This window comes from Xenopus tropicalis, chromosome 5 (assembly GCF_000004195.4).
Source record: "Xenopus tropicalis strain Nigerian chromosome 5, UCB_Xtro_10.0, whole genome shotgun sequence".
NCBI lineage: Eukaryota > Metazoa > Chordata > Amphibia > Anura > Pipidae > Xenopus > Xenopus tropicalis.
In genome coordinates this window covers 27,128,472-27,134,004 of record NC_030681.2, presented here as the reverse complement: position 1 = coordinate 27,134,004, position 5,533 = coordinate 27,128,472, and the positions used below count along the sequence as shown (strand labels likewise).

The window sequence follows — 5,533 nt, the reverse complement described above, 5'->3', positions numbered from 1 at the left end:
TTTATGTTTGCTCAAATGATTTTGGCAATGAATAAAACCAAACTGTTGTAATCTGTTACCGCTATGGTTTAAAACCAAAGCAACAGCTAACCCCCTACTGTACAGATAATAAGGGAACAATGGCTACATAGAGCTTTAAAAAGCTATGTATAGATCTTTAAAATGTGTTACATATCAGCATAACATATTAGAATTATAATAATAATGATAATAATAATAATAACGTTTTTATAGTGCTTTTCTCCTGTGGGACTCAGAGAGTTTTTACACATTACTGACTGATTAGATGCTTTTATTGTATTCAAAATGTGTTTGTGTGAACAAATATGTCCTGAGTCTGTCTCTCATTCTGTATATGTAGTTGCACTACACCATTGCTCCGTTTGGTCACTTCCACTTAGCGAAGGCCCATCCTGAAGGATTGAGTCACGTGTACCCCATGCTCTAAACCTATCTAGCTGTGCTGTTGGCTTGGTTACAGCCAAGAAAGGGTTACATAACCATTGTTTAGCTATCTATATGGTCAGCTGCCCACCCCAGGGATATTATCCCTGAACTAATGTCTGGTGTAAGCCTACATTCTTAAAGTACGAACAATAGTCATGGGTCACATCATCAGGCAATATGGGAGGAGTGGTATACACCTTAATACACCTTTTCTTGACATAAGCATAATAAATAGGACTTATTTTGAAAATATATTCTGGCTATATTTTTAAATGAAAAAATCCATGTTTTCTTCAATGTTTTCTATTATAAATCACTAAGTGAATATTATTTTGTTTTTACCTTTACCTCCTCCCTCATCCTTCCCTTGTAATAAGGACAGTTCCCTTCTGCTCACTTCTTTAGGCTTATAGATAAGGATCATTATACACGTGGTAATTTGATTAACTACCTTCTCCTCCTGTAACTGTTACCTGAAAGAACCAGGAAGTTGGAAAGTGAAAGATCTTTCACTTTCAGTTTTCTGAATTAAATTACTCTGCCCTTTGAGCACTGCAGTATATACAGAACCCTATCACAAGAAATATGAATTAGTTCTTGTAAATGCATGGCATTGTATATGGAGTAGTTTCCACCACTGGTTGCTTGGAGTGAGTTATCTAATTGAAGTGAAGTCTGGCAATTAATACTGTGGCTAAATTTTAGGTGGGGAATTTTATTAGCTGTTATTAGGACACCCATCTCAAGAGAAGGAAGCAGCACTTCTATAAATGTGTGTGTTGTACCTAGTTCTGAAGGAGGAAAAACTTTGGAAAAATGAGGGCTATGTCCTACACTAACCAATAGCATGCCAGAGGTATATGGATTGTATATATACAAATGCAAATAAACCAAAGGGATTCTGGGAACAAATTCCTTAAGGCTCCTAAAAAATCCCATTTACATGGGTTTATCCTATAGGCTAAAGCTCACCCACTGGGTTTTTAAAGCAGAAGCCAGGATAATAGCTGATCAGATTCCTAACAACAGACCGGTTTCGCCCTTCTTGGGGGCTCATCAGTGTAGTGCAGGGTGTTCTGATCAGCTTAGGTAGAGCCAGGAGTGGGGATTCACAAACAAGTCAAGATTCCCAACTACAGACCGGTTTCGCCCTTCTTGGGGCTCATCAGTGTAGTGCAGGGTGTTCTGATCAGCTTAGGTAGAGTCAGGAGTGGGGATTCACGAACAAGTCAAAAGGGTTGAGGAGACCGCCTCATACGTACGCAAATAGACCAGATTCCCAACTACAGACCGGTTTCGTTCTTCTTGGGGCTTGTGTTCCAGGGTATAACAGTAGATTGTAGATTGTAAGCTCTTTTGGGCAGTGCCCTCTTCACCTCTTGTATCGGTTATTGATTGCTATATATGTTACTCTGTATGTCCAAAGTATGAAACCCACTTATTGTACAGCGCTGAGGAATATGTTGGCGCTTTATAAATAACTGTTAATAATAATAATAACAGTGCATGCAATTGGCCTTGTATTTATCCTGCTGTTCTGGCGTATAATACATGGCACTGTATTTATCTTGTCACAGATATGTGGGGTTGGGTGCTATAAGTATATGGCAGTTGGTTGTAGCAGCTTTATCATTTGGCTTGTTTTGCCCAGAGTGTTCATTGTGTGAAATCGCCCCCTTGCCATCCCTCCCATGCTGGCTATAGGAATTGGGCTAAAATGCCAGCACTGGCGATATTCACAAAACGTGCAAGTGCTTCAATTGCATGTTTTATTCAAAGGCAAAGAAAACCAAGTCATTGGCCCTCCCACCCTCCCCACGCCAATAGACTGTTGGTTTTCGGTTTTCTCATTTAATGTATTTAATGTCAGTTTTTCTTTAGCCCCATTAAATAAAGTTTTCTTTCAAACAGTCTAAGGAATGTTAGTGGACCCTGGTTTTATCAATACTTCAAATAGTCCAAAAACAGGTTTGTGGTCCGATTGTCTCATAAGGGAACAAGAGCCATATTTCAGAACATGGATATCATCCTGATTCCGGCTCTTGTACATCACTCGATCAGTGTAGGAAGGCGTCCTCTGTTTCTTACTGGTGTCATAGTCATCGGATCCGATATTAAATCTATATGTGGGGCGGAAATGGATTTCGCCTTCCTTAAATCCTTTGAATATAGAACCTTTAGTCACCTCTTCTGACAGCTGATCATACTGCAGGAGGGACCTCATATCATTCTCTGGAAGGTTCTCTAGGATGGAATCAACTTCCCTCCGACTCTTGCTCAAGCGGAAATTGAAGTCCCCAAACCAGAAGACTTCGTCAAACCGGCTCGTCACATCGTCGGGATCAGAGTAAACGGGGTTTGTGTCAGGAACATTTTTTGGGAGCTGCAGGTCTTTGATTATTTTCTCATAATTCTGGATTCTTTGCTTTACTTTGGAATCTCCTGCCGCAAAGTGGGCATTGATAAAAAGGAATGAGGTTCCAAAGAATGTAAATGAAGCAGCCACAGCCCCTTTGGTCTTAATCATCGGGAAGAATCTCGTAGTGACGGTTGCACATTCAACCTCAGAGCAGAACCACACGAGATCTCGCCTGATAAACAGAGACAGGTACAGGACACCGTGAGCTGCTGAGTGGAGCAAGACATAACGATGCCCCAGTGTCAGCTGCAGACGGTTTTGCCATTCTTGCCTGTTGGGGCAGCCTTCTTGCACTCCGATTACATACAGGTCTTGTGCAGACTCGGCGCCCAATGGAAACAGGAAATCATCCAGTCTCTCTGGAAGATCCTTTTTTTCATTCATATTCCAGGTGGCAATAAATATCCTCAGAGTTTTTTGTGGAAGATGTTGTTGCAGTTCCTCTTCTCCAAGTAAGCCTTGACCAACCAAGGGCCTCTCTTCTAGATGCCTCTTATGGCTGGTCTGGCTGGGAGAAACACCAGTGAGCTTTTTAGCAATGTTACTCCAACACCAGTCAATGGTGAATACGAAGATAAATACAAGGAGAGCAAAGAGATAAACTAACAAGTTCTCGTCATTCTCTTCATCTTCGTCATTCTCTATTTCTTCATATTCTGGGTTTCCTTTGTGGAACTCCAGTGATGTGTGACGGGTATAAAGAAGGGCTGTGAATATCATTACTGATAATAGATGGGCCCAACCCGCCCCCCTTCTGTAGGGCTGTCTCCAATAATGGCCAACAGTCCAGTTAATGGTAACTGCCAAGGAAAATACCATTAGGATAACTGAACCCAATGGGTAGATCTCTTCAATATCTGTATCTTTAACATTTCTCAATAATTCAAATTCTTCTGGAGTCAGGATTACTTTCTGGGTCAGTGATGATCGATCAGATGAATGAAAACATTGTTCCAATAAAATAAGAAAAGCAATGAAAGGTGGAAAATTCATTGCTAAGGAAAGGTTGCTGAGCTCTAGTCAGCAGATGTTGTTCGAAGCAAGTCCCACTTCGAACTGAGCTCTGTGCTCAGTGTCAGGCTTATATAGCCTGCTGTTGCCATGGTAACTGCATACTAATGAGCTTGTCAGTGATGTCACAATGCGGTTGCTACGGTAACCACATAATGCAAGATAAGCAAACGGATCTTATCAGTGTTGCCATGGTAACCGCATACTAATGAGCTTGTGTTTACTTATCAGTGATGTCACAATGCGGTTGCTATGGTGATCACACAATAGTAACTAAACCACAACCTAATGTGTTTTCTAGCATAGAATTGTCTTTAACCCTTTCACTGCCACACAAGTTTTTAACATTTTGTGATATTTTACTTTAGGGCCATTTTATGGGGGCAATTTTAGTTTACCAACGAAAACGATATATCATTTTTTTTTCAGGGCAACATAAAGTTTCAAAACATGATGGAATTTTTGCAATTCCATAACAAGATATTTGTTTCTAAAATACCAAAAGAATGAAAATAGAAAATATTTTCTAAAATGTAGATTGTAAGCTCTTTTGGGCAGGGCCCTCTTCACCTCTTGTATCGGTTATTGATTGCTTTATATGTTACTCTGTATGTCCAATGTATGTAACCCACTTATTGTACAGCGCTGCGGAATATGTTGGCGCTTTATAAATAAATGTTAATGTAATGTAATGTATAATATGGACACATATATCATAACAGATTTCAAAAGTCCTATATATATGGTTTGTGATTATTATGGGATATATTGGTTTGATTTTACTATGGGATATATATGGTTTGTGATTATTATGGGATATATATGGTTTGTGATTATTATGGTATATATTGCTTTGAGATTATTATGGGACAACAATGTTTTTTGACGCACAACATTTTACAGCGAAACAAAATGGTACAGATTCGCTCATTATTAATAATTTTCCATAGGCATGCAGAAACAAGAACTTTCTGAAAAGATACTGTAACCCCTATTTGACTGTAACAACGGGCAATACCGGCTAGATGGGCTTTAGAGCAGGGGTGCCCAGACTTTGTCACCCTGTGATCTACTCTTGCCCCCTGGCCTCCGTCATGAGATCTACCACAGTTAAAATAGTGTGACGTCTATCATTTGGTGCAATAAGCAAGAAAAAGAATCAATGTTTAACAAATACACATAGCAATATATAAATGCAGTGCCAAATTCACATTTAATGCCCACATAACATTAGTCAAGTGCCAACTTCAATTTTAATGTAAAAGGCTTGTGATAGTTTTTACTTCCCTTCTTCATGGCCCACTTTGTAGTCTGCACACAGAAACATATATAAATATGGAACAAATATATACAGAGGCCCAGTGGGGACAATTTTCTATACTGGGATGAAACTACAAAGATAGATGGCTTGAGCAGCCGCACTCAAAAGCTCCAATAAGCAATAAGTAAAAATAAGAATAAGTAAACCTTTTTTTTTCTATTAATAAAATTACTCTAAACAGCTTCCCAGAATTGCCTACCTTTGTCCCTCTGTTCTTTCTGACCTGGTTCCTCAGTCACAAGCTGATCGATTCCTCTCCTTCCTTGTTCAGAATGAAGCTCGACCCCCACTTCCTGTTCAGGTCTCTCATTACATAAACTACCTGTAGTCGAATT

General features: G+C 39.5%; 1 pseudogene; it reads right to left on the bottom strand.

Annotated features, from left to right (window-relative positions):
• Positions 1-2,313: 2,313 nt before the first annotated feature.
• LOC101735256 lies at positions 2,314-3,608 on the bottom strand (annotated as a pseudogene).
• Between the last annotated feature and the right edge of the window lie 1,925 nt (positions 3,609-5,533).